The sequence below is a fragment of the Seriola lalandi genome, unplaced genomic scaffold (genome assembly GCF_002814215.2).
Source record: "Seriola lalandi dorsalis isolate HSWRI2012SDOR001 ecotype SW California unplaced genomic scaffold, Sedor1 jcf7180002054642, whole genome shotgun sequence".
NCBI classification, from domain to species: Eukaryota; Metazoa; Chordata; class Actinopteri; order Carangiformes; family Carangidae; genus Seriola; species Seriola lalandi.
In genome coordinates, this window is record NW_019525195.1 from 259,690 (window position 1) to 277,901 (window position 18,212).

The following is an 18,212-nucleotide window of genomic DNA, read 5'->3' on the forward strand; positions in this document are numbered from 1 at the left end:
TGTCTTATTGGAATCAATGGGAGACCAAGGTGGTTCACTCACTCCATTAATTTGGTATCATGAAACCGCCATTTTGTGCAAACCCTGAAGTAATATATATCAGACAGCCCCAGACTTGTTTGGCTTTGGCCATAGGAGACTAACGTCCATACTAATGCGCTGTCCTCTATAGTGGGAGGAAGGTTCTGTATGTTTTTTTCTGATTTAAATGAGGCTTGAAAGTTTGCGGATCGATGACCCTCCGTCCTCCTCCTTCGGACAACTGAAAACCAGCGCTGTGGCCTAAAATGCATCATGGTTTAAATTCATGGTATGTGAGTCAATAACCAATTTGAGATTAGATCTCTATTGTCGTCCTCACTGGGTAAAAGATGCAATAGACAGACTGCAAGCAATGTCACTTCACTTGTGTCGTAGCAGTTTGTTTTGAACAAAATGTTTCAAAAAAAGCTATTTGGATGCACAACAGACTTTGTTTTTGACTATTACTGGAGGTAAATTGAAGACATTCAAACTCCCACTCCGACGTGAACAAGAGTGAATGCAGCAAATCACTGCTCCACTGTATTTGTTTCTTATACAGGGCAGGTATAAATCTAACAGCAGACTTGTTTATCTCACAATAAGGACAATTTGACCTGATGACAGATGACATTTCATCCCAGTGTCAGTACTGAACCTCTCTAATCTGCCAAGACTTTTTTTTTTTTTGTCATGGTGACATTGCAGACTTTATAAATGAATGTATTTAGCTAAAATATAATGACCTTTAAAGCCATGGGTCACTTAATTTGGCACCATTTAGGCCTAAAATAGGTCTGTTAGCAGAGGCACAAATGCCTTTGTGAAATATACTAATAAAATAATATGACTGGACTTTTGCTTTGTTTGTTTATTTTATATTTAACACATGTGAAGGTTACTTCTTTTTAGAATTCATTTAAAACGATGGCTACATTACCAGAGGCTGACCAAAAAAAAAAACAGAATGGCACCTCCAGCTGCCCATGAACCCACAAGGAGACAGGCGTGACAAAAAAGGGAAATATAGCTTTAAGAGCAAACACAGTGGTGTTTACAATTTATCTTCCTGTGAGGCATCAATAATTCTTCCCCTCAGGATCAGGGTCATCCATCTGCGTGTCTGCCCCACTAGTCATCATCATTTTATTAACAAACATACAGGAATTTAATTTCCTTATAATACCATTGCAAATTGGATGGATATTCTCCTGTCTATTGTCAATGAAGCAGTGCTTATAGGAGCGATCTAAGTAATATAACATTTTGTCTTCTTTAGCAACTGAAAGTTTAGATGAGCAGTAATGTGAGCACACACTCAACCACAATCAAAGTTAATGTTCTGGCTAAGAAAATCTAAGGATGTTGATTTTGGTGGGTTGCCCCCGGATGTTACATTAAATACTTAATAAATCCAATAAAAGTAAAAAAGTAGAGAAACACAACTAGAAATAAAAATCTCTCTACCACTTTTGTACTTGTGCTCATTTCTTGTTACTGTCTTTGTGAAAAAGTATTTATACATAATTTATTATATATCAGTTGTTTTTAAGGTGGTATTCCCTTTAAGTGTTGCAAATAGTGGGGCACATATGCGTGGAGGATATACAGTTATTTGCTTGCATACAGATTCATATTCTATTTCTGACTTGAAAACACTTGAAATGTGGCTTTGGATCAACAATGACTAAACAAAAGTCCAGAGCCATGCTTGCAGCTCTGTGAGGCTCCACCTGATAATGTTAGGTACATGGTAAATTCAGCATGCTAATATGCTCATGATCAAAATGGTAACATGCTGATGTTGAGCAGTTGTAATTTTTAACTTCTTCACCATCTTAGTTTAGCATGTTAGTGTGTTAATATTTGCTTATTAGCACAAAACATAAAGTGAAGCAGAGGATGATGGGATTGACTAAAAGTCAGGGAATTACCAGAGTTACTACAATTTATCCTTAGGGGTGAATATGAATGTGTGTACAAAATATAATGGAAATTCATTCAATAGTTGTTGAGATACAATATTTCCACTGAGATATTTCAGTCAGAACCAAAGTGGTAGACAGACCAACACTGCCATCCATAGAGCCATGTCGTAAACACTGGCTAAAATTGTTGTTTCTAGATACACATGAAGGTTTCAGACGTTTTTTGTTTTTTGTAAAATTTTCACTTTGTACAATATCTTTGTATGTGAGTTAGTTTGGCTAAAGTTAAGGAAAGATCTTGCTTATGGCAAATAAACTGTGGTTAAATAGCGGTTGAGGGTAGACAATGAAAACATTCAGTTAAGGTTTGTGAAAGATCGTGGTTGTGGTTGATAAAAGGCTGGTGATTGATTCTCTTGTTTCATTTCTTGGAAGGACAGTCTCTCACAATGGCACATAAGTAAACCTGTTTATGTACATAAAGAAACAGTTGTACTATAGTCTCCTGTATGTATTTGTTGTATATTATTCTTGACTTTCTTGTCTTTTAGCTTCAGTTGACAGTAGCTGTAAGGATGGATGAGATGTGACAAATTCAAGTTCAAAGCCAAACTTTCAAGGTCACATGCACCTTAAAGAAACAAGCCTGTTAGGATGTATCATTGAAAACAGGAAGGACAAGTCAGCATGTTTCCACTGACTGTCGGAGACTTACGCTCATGCCCTTCACACGCTGAAAACTGTACACACGAATGTGTGTGTTTGTGCTTGTGTTTTATTCATACGCTCCCCATGCAGCATGTCAGCTGTAATCTTACAACACATTCAAATGTGCTAATCTACAGGACCAATTTGGCCAGTAAGTAGAAGCTGTACTCCATTTGCTGGTTCCATTCCATTAGTTCCATCACCCACACTGAAAAAGCCTTTCTCGCGTCAGCCCTCCACATACAATTGAATCACTGTTGTTGTCATTTCACGCATTTGTGTACTTTAATGTGAAATATAATTAGCGAATCATTGTTATCAGCTTTGCACATGAAGCCAGTGCACTTGACAGCTGGCTCTTGGCCTTTTGATATTGAAAATAATATTTCAACAATTTCTTTTCAAACAGGATGAATGTGCTCATGGTTTTTATCGTCATTCCTGTCAATTAAGATATAATGTTACTCACTAGCCTCACAGACTGTCTGTTACTTATTCGTTGTGCTGGATAGGCTGTTGTCCAGTTTGATGGCACGTCATCACAGGAAGACAAAACACTGTAGGCTACCTAAAGAAAAGCGCACTGTCTTACAAGAGGCTGTGCCAGTTGCTTTTTTGTCTCATTCATTCCACACATACCCTCTTCCTCCCGTGTGTATTTGGGTTTATTTGGGCTAAATATGAGAGGTCATCAAAATGCAATGACTCACAAACATCCTTGTAATAACAGGTTGGATAATTAGCTCTTGTTTCCAATCTCATGGATTTGGATTGTAAATAATAGGTCCTTGGTTAGCCATAAACCACTGTAAACAAATGAAACTCATCCTGCAGGTTGAACCACAAATGCAATTACCAGGTGCCAACTTTGAGGGTTTGCTTTATGTCAGGCACTAAATTATGAAAATTTATTTTAACATCCTAGAAATTTAATTTAGATATTATTCATTTGTTTTTTTTATCTATTTGAAAGTAACATAATGCTGCCTCTTGATTATATTCGGTGCAAAAGTTGAAGTCGGACTTTGACACCAGGCAACAAAAGCACGAGAGGTCAGGTTCACAGACTGAATGGCTTCCAATATAGACCCGGTCACGAGATAAGGTTCAACGCCTTCAATACAAAAATAGCTCGGTACACGGGTCAGAATCAGGCAAAAGTATCAAAATCGTCAGGCAAAACTCACTGGTCAAAAAACAGGCAAAAATCACACAAACCCAAGGGACAACACGAGAAACTGCTGGACCACTCACACGGGGGAGTAAAGACAATCTGGCACAGGAAGGAAGGGGAACACACCTTATATACACTGGGATAGGGAGAGACAATGAGACACAGGTGCAAGACATTAGGGCGGGGAACAGCAATCACAAGGGCGGGAAACTTGACAGGACATGGGAAATGACACCAGACAAGACAGAGACTGTCAAAATAAAACAGGACGCGACACAAACCCTAAAACTAACTAAAACAGACTAACTTGATGGACCCTGACACTAGGTTAAGGTTGGGAAAAGATTATTAATCAAATGCCTCATACTTCAAATTGCTGTTGAAGACCACAATCTTTCATTGTGACTGCTTTGAGTTGCTGTGGATACTGTTTTGCAGAAGTGAATAATGTAGGAAGAATAAGTAAAATGCATTAACACAGCATTTTGGGATTTTCCAGACATATTAACGATGTATAGTAGTATAGAAACAAGGGGACAGGGCTGAAATCACCTTATATGTTGTGATGTACTGTTTCACACAAAGAAACAAAAAGCAGTGTTTAATGTAGGTCTTGGCGCACAAAAAGCCAAGTGAAAAGAAATAGGACACAAATGCTCCCTGATAAAATCAAATGGATAAAACTACACCAAGTGCACAATTGTAAAAACAGGAACTGAAAACACAATAACACATATTCATAGGGGAAATGGAAAGCTTAAATAGTCTGGGTTTCAGGAGTTTGACAACCTGGCAAATAAACTGTTGCTCATCCTGGCTGCGAATCCTCCGACCAGATGGCAGAATAACAAAGAGGCAGAGGGAAGAGTGAGAGAGGTCCTTGATAATACAAGAGACTTCATAGATGCAGCGTTGGTGAAAAATGTCCTGAATGGAGGGCAGAGCGGTCTTGAATGATGCTATTTGCTCTCCACATTATGTGTTGGACTTATGATTTGAGGCGTTACAGGTCTTGTTCCAGCGACTCCATTTGTCTTTTATATGAGGAAGCACAAGCCTTTGAATGACTAACCTCAAGGAATTTTAGAGAGAAAATACATACGTACTTATAAATGCTTGCAATTAAATACAGAAAAAAAGTCTGTCACGCAGTAGATATTGTATGCCTGTCTGTTCCTTTTTCAGTTACATTTTTAGATTAGAATAGAACATTTTAGATAGAAACTTTAAATTACTTCATTTCAGTTGTCATTTTTCATTATCAACACCTATGAATGGAATATAATAAAGACCACGAACTTGCGCACACTGTGAACACAAAATGCATTCAGTAAGTTCCATCTCAGTCTTTGTCAGGCAGTATGCAAGAGTTCATTACTTGTTCTTTACTTTATTTTAGAATGAAAACTTCTTAGTGTGGCACATTATTATTTAAAAAATGATGGGGGCTCACTATTACATAATGAGAGACAACAGGACTTCAGATGCAGCAGTGCGCAGTATACAAATTTCTCAGTCGATACAGTCCTTCAGGATTTGCTGTTCAATACTTCCCTCTCAGATTTTCCCGGTAAGTAGATGCACTGTAACAACAAGCATGACTTGCATGACTGGATTCACAGCATGGGAACAAACTGAAAGGGATCAATGAGCCTGGTAAACTAAACCTCCCTCTACCTGACAACTAGATTTCCATTCTGCAAACTACACAGCAGGCTTGAAAATTGGATGAGCAAAAAATAAGCCCACTAATGAAATTCAAGGGTTCACTGCAACACTTGACTCGCTTCCCTTGATGAAGAAACACACTCTGATGGGAAGGTGAAATAATGAGAACTCGGATGCCTGAGAGGTACAACGTAATTGGGATGGGCATATTCAATCAAAACACACTTCTATTCAATTTTCGCTCTCGCAGGCTTACGGCGCCTGTAATTTCTTTTGATTGGCACCGGTCCAAACAGGCAGAGGGTGCAGACTATTTTCCCCTCATAAGGGAGTGATGGTCAGTCTGTATCATGAATATGATTAGTCAGATCACTTCAGTGACCTTTGAAAGCATTTCATGTGTGGACAAAGAAGAAGTGACTGGCTAGAAATTACATGCACTGTTATATTGCACAGGGTGATGGGGACATATTATACCTTCTCAGTTGATCGTTTTTTGTATCTTTTATAGCTGCTAAAAGCCGCAGCTTCAAATGGACAGAGATGAAATAGTATTTTGCAAAGAAAAAAAGAATCATATGTGTGTAGCGCTCTGCAGAGCAACAGATGAATCACATCTTGACACTTGAAATAGTCACTGTATGAGCACCTAATTCCATCCAATGCAACAACAAAGCAACCACGGCCTTGAATTTACTGCAAAGAGTCTCGACTGAATACTGTGTTGCATTATGCTGTACAAAAGTTGAAGCTTCCTCTCACTACAGGAAAGCTAAAAGAAGCCACAGTTGCTCTTTGACCCCGCCTCTGTTAAAGGATATTTCCATACAATTCTCCGAGCCTCTATTTTTCTTTCTTTTTGTCTAGACAGTGACGCAATTCATCTGCCTTTATCTTTTATACAATGATGGCCAACATTAAAACTGCCTCAAGGTCATAACAGCCATCTACTACCAAAAAAACAAAAACAAAACAAAAAAATCATGAATCCATTTTTATCAAACCAAAAACCTGTGGATTTAATACAGATGGGTTCTGTTACGGTTGAATGCAGGGCAGGGACCAAGGGAAGGATTTAGGGCTGGATAACATCACAGCGGGCCAATGCACCATTTTTGGGGATTTCAAGGGTATGGAAAGGTTATGAAATGTGTGTCTGTGCAGTAGCCACAGGGGGTGAACACAATAATATACAATGCAATACAAAAGCCATGGATATTGATTGTAAATGAATTACATTAACTGTTGATGCTGTTATGTACATTTGCACTGTAACACTAGATAATGACATACTGTAAACTCTTCATTCAACTTGAAAAGTATCCCTTCAGAACCAGTATCAGATTCAAAGTAGAGCGATTTGCGCTGGTATCAGAAAGATTTCACACCAAATTGTAAAGGCAATGAAATCTCCCCTGATGTGGAGATAAAGATGGTGGAGAATACTACGTACTGAATACTGGGAGATACAGCAGCTTGAAAATCCCTTTTAACATTTGTTTCTCATCCTGATTTCAATCTCCGTGTGAAATGATTAACATATCTATTAATGCTCAGATTCATGGCTGCGAGGCACAGACAGAGAGCTTAACAGAAGAACTGCAAACAGTGGCAAGGAAAAAAAAAGTGTTCATACGAGACATGGAAGGGGCAGAAAGCATAGAAAACCAATTACCTGCTTTTCTGCGTTAATTGATTATAAAATCTGATCTGATCATCAAAGTCACAAGTGTAGACAAACACAATGTGCTTAAGCTACCAACATAAAAACATTTCTAATCTTTTGTTTCTTGTTGAACACGCCCATTAAACATTTACAGTGCTGGTGGAAAAAGTAAGGACCCTTGATTTAAAGCTGGAGTTCGCAGAAATCTAGAAAAAAGCTCTCATCGTAAATCAACTGTTTATGCTGTTTGACCTACAGTGACCATCATTATACTTCAAGTAAACAGCTGCCCATGGTTTCACTAGTGTCTCCCATTGTGACCAACCTCTACCTGAAGGTGGAAAAGGAGAGCCTCAAACACATGCTAATGAACAGCACCATTATACACGAGTTCAAATATAGACATAAGCAGAGAAATGCACAGCAACAGAGAATGCACAGTAAAGGATAAGCAGTCTCTCTCCATCTAAAGGACAAAAGGCAGAGGACTTAAAGGTTCGAGAGCAGAGTAAAGGTGGTCATTTAGGTCAAACTGGAGAAACTGTCATCGAACAGAGGAGAGTGCAGAGGAGTGCATGACCACTCGGATACTTACAATGTGATCCCTTCACTGGTTTAATCAATCATAGCATAGCAATCATAACTGGGCACAGCAGGCCTGTCAAGCTTTGAATGTAGCATGTAGCATTATAAGACCAATTCCCGACGATGTTAAGAGTTTGGACTGTGGTATCTTTTTTTTTTTTTTTTTTAGCCGTTACAAAACCAAAATCACATGAGCAAATGTGTTAGCATGAATGCAGTGATTATGTTTCTGTTTTAGCCTCCTTTTATGATGATGCAAAATCTCTGGTTGTAGACGACAAATAAGACGCTTGCTTTTGTTGCCATTCGAGCCATTGTTTCAGAAATGACAAAGAACTTCCAGTGGCATGTCGTAACAGCAGCTGAGGCAACACTAACTCAGTTTCCTTTGACTTGGTATTTCTACATATCTGATGACCTAAATGAATAAGAAACCTAATTTCTATTTCAGCCCCAACAAGGTTTGAACAATAACGCTTTCACAAGCTTTTTCACCTTCAGCACAAGTAGGTCTTCTCAGTTTGAAACTAAGTGAGATAAAATGACTCCCTCTGTTTCAGGAGATGATATACAGGAAAGAGGATAATTGCGTATATGTGTGATGCTATTTTCACCTGATGACATATTCTTTATTCAGGTCCAACTATTAATGGAAGGTCTCTTGGGTAATAGTATGCTGCTTTGGTTACCATGGTAAAGACACTTAATCTTTTTATTGTATGTCACACCAAAGTATTTAATTGAGCATTTAAAAGCAATATTGGGTCACAGGAAATGGTTTCTTTAGCACTAAGCACAGTCTCAAAGAGCGCCATCAGTTAGCTTGTACTGTATATACTGTGAAGCAGAACAAAGTGCTCTCAGCTGGTATATGAGCACAGAGGTCACTGCTACCACAAATGCGGACTCTGAAATGGTTTTGAAAATCATTACAAGGTTATTAAAAAAAAAAAAAAGCTAAAATTAATTCCTTTCAATGGGTTCAGCAAGCATTGCTTAAAACATTTTTGAGAACTATGGTTATTTAATACATTCAGATTTGAATGTACACTATTTTCCCACAACAACACTGTTATTTTTATGATGTCAAATAATGGAAGATGCTTACACAGCTGGCAGGAACTTAGAAGCGCAACCTGAAATGAATTGTGTTGTATCTACCCCAAAGCTGTCTGTAACTTAATTGTCATTTCTTGTGTGGTCACATGAAGCATTATACGGGAAATGTTTGTGGTTTTGGACAAAAAAAGAAAAACTTGAAAATGTATATTTTGCAGGGTATGAAAAAAATAAAACATATACTTCTAATTTATGCTTACACCATCTTTGAAATATACTGCACAACTGAAATTTAAAAAGGTGAATGAATGAAAAGCCCTCCGTTTTTACAGACAATGTAATCCTTTGGTTGATTAAATTATAGATTAGTGGTGAACACATTGTCCCTGAGGAGACTGATGATGCATCGTTTCATTAGGTTCTGTGAATAGCCAATCAGCAGAAAGGGATATTGTCTGTGAAGGGCAGCAATTAAGCCAATTTTGAAGTGACCCTTGTAGTCCAGTTGGTGTAATTCTCAAAACACAGGAACAAAGAAACAAAGCAAGAAAGCAATGATCTGCATCAACCGACAACGTTTCATCTATCCTGATCAGTGGTATCCAAAGTACTGTATGTGATGGATGGATATTTACTCACGCTGATCCAGAATCTGTCCAAGCGATTTCATCTTGGAAAGCCAAAGGAAAACGCCAGGACGATGAATGTTGTCACAATTGCTGACAGCAGCACGGGCAGGGAGGACCCAAACTCAGACACACAGACAGGCTGGTGCAATGAAAGTGCTTTGACTGGTGAAAAAAGATCCGCAGGCAGGTAGACAAGCAGGCATACATGCATGGACAATAGGATATAAAATGCGGGTAGCTTGCATGGAAGAAAACATAAACAGATGAACTAACAAGGAGCTGGTGACAATGGTGGGTTTTGATTGAAGATGGGAAACAGGTGAGCAGATGGATATGGGCACAGGAAGAAAGTGAATGGATCGTTGGAGAATGGGAGGTGCGGGGATATAAAGGGATAAACATGACATGGGAGAAGTGAGGAAGGGATGGAGGCAGGGTGCAAAGGGGACTGAGGAGCAGACTGTGACGGTATGGTTAGCGTGTTACCAGGCTGAGCAACATGTCATCCGACCACGTTTGCAGGCAAAAGGGCTAAAGTCCCGTTCTGAATAGCCACACTCAAAGGCTTCCTCTTGGTTGCATCTTGCTGCTTTCCCAGTCTTTCTTCAATAATTCTGCCTTCTTTGTATTCTCCATTGTACAAATGGAGAAAGCAGAGCACAGTGGGTGGTACAGATGAAAAGTGAGTTATGTGAAGAATGCAAAAGGAGAGTTTGAGAGAAAAGTTCAAACCCTGCTTACTTTCACACCACAGGATACTTGGCCAAGTTGCTGTGTGGTGTGGGTGTGAGTGTTGGATTGTCTTTTTCAGAGTTACAAAAATTGTTGGACACATCTGGGTGTTTTACATGCAGTAAGATGATCTGACAAGCACTTAATTTTCCGTGTATTGGGGAGATGGCAAATGTTAGTATTGAATGTTGAATGTTAGTTAGTAAGTGAGAATTGGGTGAGAAAACATTAATTATGTAGAATAAAAGCTTTCTTTTCCCATCTGAAAGAAGAATCTTACAAAATTAGATTTTTTTTTAAATGCCGTGTGTGTGTGTGTGTGTGTGTGTGTGTGTGTGTGTGTGTGTGTGTGTACGCGCTGTACTACTAAAAAAAAAAAAGAAAGATACATTTTCACACCTGGCTGGAAAAATGAAATTCTATTCTAATCACTTAATTACCTTCTGCACATGAATATGTTCTCCCTGCACTGAAACTGCATCTGTAGGCTCTGCAGGTGTCCAGCTTGTGGATGTTACATGTACATAATGAAGCACCAGGATCTTTGGAAAACAGTGTACGGTAAATTAATGAGTTTTGCTGGCCAGTCAGCACTTTGTGAATGTGCTATCACTGCACGTTAGATTGATCCAAACAAGCACTTAATACATTGCTTTCTGGTCTGAGGCACATGGAGTGGTCCAGAGGAAGCGGAGACAAAGAAATCAATTGGCCTGATAGAGAACACAGAGGAGGGGCAGAGAACGAGACACTGGGTGGGTGGAAGGACCTGATCCAATCAGCCCAGATGATGATTGCCTGTGTAGTGGGCCATAATCAAGTTTTTATATGAAGGACCACAGGAAATTGGTGAGCCAGTCAATATCCAATCTAATCAATATCAACAAGCTCCACTCCACAGTAGCAATTTCTTAAAAAGCCGCTGGCTGGTTGTGCCAAGCTTTATCAATAATAGCAGTGGAATACACCGAAGATGAATTCAAGAAGACATGTTCCAGTCCTGATAGTAGGCACTGCTCACCTTTTTGTTGACACACACGGACAACAGTGCAATGCTTCAGTGAAATGAGTTTTAAATTAGACAGTGTTGTCAGGCTGTGAGTTTGTTTGTATGAGTGTTCTGCTCGTAGTTTTCTCTCTCCACAGTCGCACAAGTGAAACAAATGGATCTGACTTGGATGGGAAACAGTTTATCTAATTAAGTGATAACACATAAACATTCATGTAGGTAACTGTTGATGGCATTGTTGGTGCCGTGTTGTTAGTTGAAGTGCAGCTAATAGGTGTTTGAGTCTTTTAGAATATATTGAAGCTGTGGTCAAATATCCTCCAATGTATTCCATTCAGCAGCTGGTTGTTCTGTGTGTGTGTGTGTGTGTGTGTGTGAGTGAGAGAGAGAGAGAAGAGACAGCATCAGCACCAAAATAAAAAGTAACAAAGGTGGACCTCTTATTGTTGATTTGATTAATGGCAGGTTTCATTTAGAGTTGCGAAGTGTGTATCACAACTGAACTAGGACTCGAACCCAAATGCACAAATCCGAGACAAAGTACAAATTAACAATATTTTAACAACAAAGCAGCAAAGAAAAATCACTCTTACAGAGGAATATATATTCAAAGTACCCAAATAAAAATCACTCACAGAGAGGAAAAACTGTAGAACAAAAAAACACTATTTAGAGGAAAACCAACAAAGATTCAGGACGAGGGAAAAGACTAAGTATCAAAATAATGTAAAGCAAGACCATGGCAAAAAACGTAACACAGAATTCAAAACCTGACTTGGGATAACGTGGCTGGCGTAGTTCTCTGACAAGAAGACAAGTCGAACTGGCACAGGACAAAGGGAAACGCAGAATATATACACACACAAGCTAATGGGAAACAGGTGGAAACAATCAGGGCGGGGCAGACAATCAGACCAGTGGGAGACACACAAGGGAAAAGAGGAAGTTACCTGAAACAAGATGAGAGTTAGGTTTCAAAATAAAAACAAGAAGTCACGAGACAGACAAAACTAAACATTACTTAATGTTTCTTCTTGGACATGACAGTGTGTTCTCATTAAAAAAACATTTTTTCAAACGGTATCTTTAAATGTTACCTAACGCAAAACACACAACTCTGCTGGATCATGTAAGGCCCCTCTTGGTTTATATTACGACTACCAATTTTAATTATTTTAATTTGATTCCTGGAAAATCATGTTGTGTCCCTCATTTTGGGCACGGCAGGCGGGTCTAATTACTGCAATACCCACGAGCCTCAGATTCCGTTGCTATGGAGAAGAAGCCAGTCAGAATCAAAATGGTAGGGAATATAAAACACTTTGTCGTTGCAGTTGTTCAAAAATAAAGTTGTCATAGCTGCAGAATCCTCTCAAAGCTGACCCAGAAATTAAAAGTCAATTTCTTTAAGTTTGTGCTTTCATCTTTAGCTCACTTGACTGACCATTAAAGCCCCTTCCTCAGAACAGCCATTGTCCAATCACAGCTTATCAGCTGTAGCTACACACAGCAGTTCTTTTCCATTTGCAGAGGTGGCATGTTTGAGGCTGTAGTGAGAGTGATTCCTGTTTGAAATTACAAGTGATATATTTTTTAAAGCATAAATCTTGAATCGGAATCTTGAAATGTAAGGCTGATCTTATCTTACATTTTAATAATACAGACGTAGCTGTACACTGAACGTGATGTCATATATGTAACCGTCAAGTGTATATTAGAATACACTGACGCAGCATATTGGACATACAGTAATTAAAAAAATGTCTTTATGATGTAACTGAGATTGCTAATAAACAGCTGATGTTGAGGTTTCAGTAGATTAATGTAAGGCCAGACAAGAGGTCAAAAATAAGCTAACTGAGGTGAGAGTGCTGCATTATCACAGGGTACAGTTGTGTGAATAACGCAGATGTTTCACACACTTCACCTTCTAATGTTTCCCACTGGGAGAACACATGGTGATGTGGGGGGTCTATGCTCACGTGCCCACATGAGTGTGTTCTGTATGCACAGTCACGCAAGGCCATTGGCATTTAAACCCCTGAGTCCATAATTTTACTCTACACTTTTTCTAAATATGTTTCCATGGTGAAACGTGGGAATACTGAACATTTAATGTTTTCTCAGATAGTTAGTATATATCACATCAGGGCAAGTGTGCGTATTAACGTATATGCTGTATGTCACTGAAAGTTTGTTGTCTTGACATCAGAAGCCTGCAAAGTGGAGCATGTATAATCACATTTTCCTCCTGACTTTGTTCATAATTACTTATCAAAGGTTGATTAGAATGAGATGCTGTCACTGGAGCCATTGAAAGCAGCACAAAAGACAGCACATATTTTAATTAGTTTCAGGGTGTGGGAATATTGTGAGTGTTTTGTCAGTAACTCTGTCAGAGAGGGTCCTGCACAAATTTTATAATGTTTTACAAATGACAGCCATGTTACACATACAAAAGCTCTGGCCTCATGTGTAGGATCTTTGTTAAATGATAAGCATTGTCTTGCCACACTTTGTACTCATACTAATTGTGTGGGCTTCACAGAGGCTGTCACTGTAGCTCACATATTAAATCTTTTATTTGCTTCTGCCTTACCTGAAGTCTTCATTATTAAAAAAAAAAAAAAAAAGCTGCACCCTTCAACTTCAAGCATACATTTTCCTTTTTTAAGTTGGTTAACAATAAACTAAGTATATGCTATAGTATATGCTCACCTCATCCTTATAAATTGTTGAGGTTCAGTGTTGGTGCTGACATGAAAATTAATTACTGACAATCCAAATCCAAATTAAAGTGTCAAAGGAATGAATGAACTAGCCAGCAACAGTGTGATGAGACATAGGCTTAAAATATTAAATAGCATATTTCAGACCTTATTGATGATAAAAATCAAATCCAAATATACATGTTTATAAATCTGCATCTTATTGATATAAGCCTAGATACGTAAAAAAATTTTTTTTTACCTATTTCTTTATTTACTTAAGTATACTAACAACTTTCTGATTAATTATTATTTCAAGATCATTCTCTACTGCAAAATTCATCTTCATTCACCCCACTCACATTATTTATTCCCTGCTGTTGGTCATTTATGTGCAGTTAAATTTGTATCATTTGTATTATGGTATTTCACTTATGCCATTATCATTTCTTGATTTTCACAATTGTTTTAGAGCAATTGTCTTACATTTTAGCAATAAACATAGAGAATAGTATGTAAAGGCAACATGCAGGATGGTTCAGAATGGTGTATTACCACCATGCAACAGAACGCTTCACCCCAATAAAGCTTCCTGCTTCCATTTGTGTGTTTTGTGAAAACGAAGCAGCCAGCTAGAAAATAAAATCCTTTTCCCTATTAACCAGATGGGTGCACAGCCGGTCGTCGGAGCTCTGAATTAAACACTAAATTTTCAATTGTGTTTCAGAGCACACCCACTCCAGCCTCCTTACCTACAGTGGAAGTGTTGTGCTTTTTTTATTTTTTATTTTTTTTATAATAGCAGTGAAGCTTCGTCATGCAGTATACTAATTCTCCCAGTGGAGTTACTCTCTTGTTCACTCTACGCTGCATTATGTTCTGATCACTGCAATATGTTCTCAGTGAAGGAAACAATTACACTACAGTGTTGTTTTAGGAAACCCAAACTTTATTCCCTAAGGTAAAAGTTCCTACAGACATTTTTAACATTTAGTTGATTTATCATTTTCCCTGATTCATGTTTAAATTCCTCACAATTCTTCACTTTATCTATTTCTTTTAGTGCTGCTCTCTCATCTCAAGTTTTGTTACACATCTACTAAAATACACAAGCAGCTGTACATTATGAAGATATCAGTTTGTGCAAGGCTAATCCAAAAATGGGTTTAATCTCTGTTGAAATTATCTGAGGCCAAATCCTGCTACTGAAAGCAAAGCAGGTGACCACTTCAACCCCTTTAGGCTCAGCGGACTGTATTATGTTGCCACTGGGGATACGTAATCAGCTCTCACAGCATCTGTCTCATCACATGGATTAACAGAGTCGGTGTGGAAACCAGCAGCACTCTAATCAGACCCAGCCAACATGGTAGGAAACACTAATATGAGACATAATGGTGCTACTGCAGAGAGTCTGATAGTTTAGGTTGACAGCATTTCTCCAATTTGGCTGACATTATGGTAACATAAGTTATATTATATATCACATATTAACTAAAGGTGACAAGCTACAATTGATTTGATTAAGAGCATGGATTGTGAACTGCTGTAGCTCTCGGATCCAAAGCACATTTAGAAAAATGATCACAGTGTGTGTGTGTGTGTGTGTGTGTGTGTGTGTGTGTGTGTGTGTGTCCTAAAACTCTTCACATTATTGAATTGAATTGAATGTTGGATGCAGAAGCTAATTGAAATTTACTTTCATAAGAGCATCTTGAGTGTGTCTGATTAAAATAATGCAAAAAAAATGTACTTGTTCGGAATCTACAGAAAATTAAAAAGATCAATGAATTTTCAGTTTTTAATGTAACTCAATGGGAACATTACTGTTCCATTAAAAGAGAAAATCTATTTCATTTTCAGGTTTCTCCTCTCAAATATACCCACAGCAGCACTTCACCATGTTATTGTCTGATATTGATCATGGATAATATTTGCTAAAGATGACCCATGTGTACTTTTATTGATATTACTTACAACTTACTTTCTGTTGTATTGGTAGGTATGTCCATATATATACCACACACTACATGCAGAAGAAACTGCTGCCAAAGTCAGCATATGAATGGGATTGTGATCAGGGACCAATTGAAATGGTTTCCTGTACTGTGCTGCTGTTTTCTTCAGACCCAAGGCAACAATTACAGTAAATTCATTACTCCATAAAACCTATTATACTACCATTAAAAGTCCATTATGAGACGGTGTTGTTGGAAGATAGGAGGTGTTTGCTGGCCCTCTGGGTATCAGTCACAGATGCTTGTGAAGCAGACAATTAGAGGACTTTAACATGTTAAATAGCTTTTATCCAGTATAAATCAAATTAGTAAATGATTTATTAATTTATTGCTTAAGAAAGCCAATCTGTCCCTTGTTTACTTCTCTTGAGATCAAGAGGAGGTGTTGACCAGTAGCTTGACTCTCTTGACTCCAGCCCTGACCTTAACTTCTTTAAAAATAGATATGGATTTAAACAACAGCACCTGCAGCTGCATGTTTCTTTAAAATCTGCAAAGAGGCACAAGAGAGAAACAAAAAGGATAATGACCAACAAGAGATGTTGCAGGCAACAAAAAAATGTTCACCAAATTTATTGCGTCCAACCTCATTAAAGTGACAAATAGGCCTATCAACACATTACACTCAATGTCTCTGTACTTATTCTATCACGGACAAGCCAAGGGACTGGTTGATGATGTGATTAGGGTTATGTCCGTGTCTGCACCACCTGCGAGCATGGTCTCTTTGTCAACACGCTGTTTAGTTCACAAGTAAATGCAGTTAGATCTGAGTCAATCACCTGACTGTGGCGCTCCCTCCAGTGTCACAGTGCTTGACTGACAGCGCAGTACATACTGTATTGCTCTCTGTGTGTAAACGGTTGCAGAGGAATTGTGGCAAAACACCCAAAAAGATTAGATAGGAGGGACAAAAATTATGCAGCTTATAGTAAAAGTCATCCCTCTGCTCTGACAGGCTGTTGTGGTTTATTTTTAATTTTGTTTTAAGAGAGAGAGGCAGCAAGCACAGTGCCCAACATGCTGGAGGGTCCCTTAAGGACTCAAAGAACAAATTCAGTTTTGAAGAGCTATCACCCATTACTTTGAAAATGTTCAAATAATAGTAATTTTGCTTTGGTTTTTGCACTTTCAGTGCTGAAAAGCTGTCATAACTGAAAACAAGTACAGATGACCCTGGAGATGATTGGTTTTTCTGCCTAGTGTGGAGTCTGTACTGTAGATCTAGCATTTAAAAACAAAGACACTTCTCTTCAACATTACCACCTCCTGTCTGGAGTTACATTTAGCTGTGAGCATGCTATGCTCTCGCTCATGCAATAACACATTTATCTTTTGTTCTTTGGTTTTGTCTCCGCTCATTCCAAGGAATGTCACTTACCTCCAAAATTGTGGCGCCCGAGGCACAAGGTAGAGTATTTGTTTTCACTGTTTCACAAAGCCGGGCTCATTTGTCAAAAAGAGCATGATCTGGGGGCCCTGCCCCAACGCCATTTGTCTTGTATTGATCGCCTCTTGTCACGCCTGCCTTTCTTGAAGGTGATGGGAACTTTCTCTTTTCTTTCATGCTAAATGGATTTGCTTTTTAAGAGCTCTTTGATGACACAAGACTTCAAAAGGCTGTGTTTCACTATTTGGAGATGGTTTCTTAAGTTTACCAATTAGAATCATGATCCTATGAGTGTTACTCAACCCACACACAAGGGTTAACAAAAACAATTCTGTTCATTATGAATCTATTATGCACCGAAGATTCCATGTTACTCTGAGAATCTGGTTATGCAGGTAATCGGAGAACATGTTAGCATGCACCGCAGTAACCTGGTTAAGGAAAATCCATGTCTACATGGAGCAGGTGTAATCAGGTTTTCTCATACCCCTGACCTCATTGTGGAGGCATTTTGCAGCGTTTGTATTAGTGATACAAGAAGCTGCCTCCTGATGTTTTCTCTGTGTGTGAGTGTGTGTGTGATGGGTCTGAATTTTAGCCGTTGAAAAATCCTATTCTGCGTTAGCTTCAGCTTTTGTTGGGCTCACATACATGCTAAAATCTCTCCTTTCATTCTGCTGCACTGCAGTCACAGTTCTAATTTCCCTGAAGTCTTTGCTGTGCATATGCTCACATGTGAAAAGGCAATTAAAAACCTGATTATGCTGACACTGCCAAAATGTTGTCTTTCTCCTGGAGAGATCTATAGATGAAATAGGGTTTCTCTGACCCCCTACTCCGATTAATCAAACCAGGTGATTGTACAATTGATTTACGGCAGAAAACTGTGGAGCTGTAACTCATGAACTAACCATTTC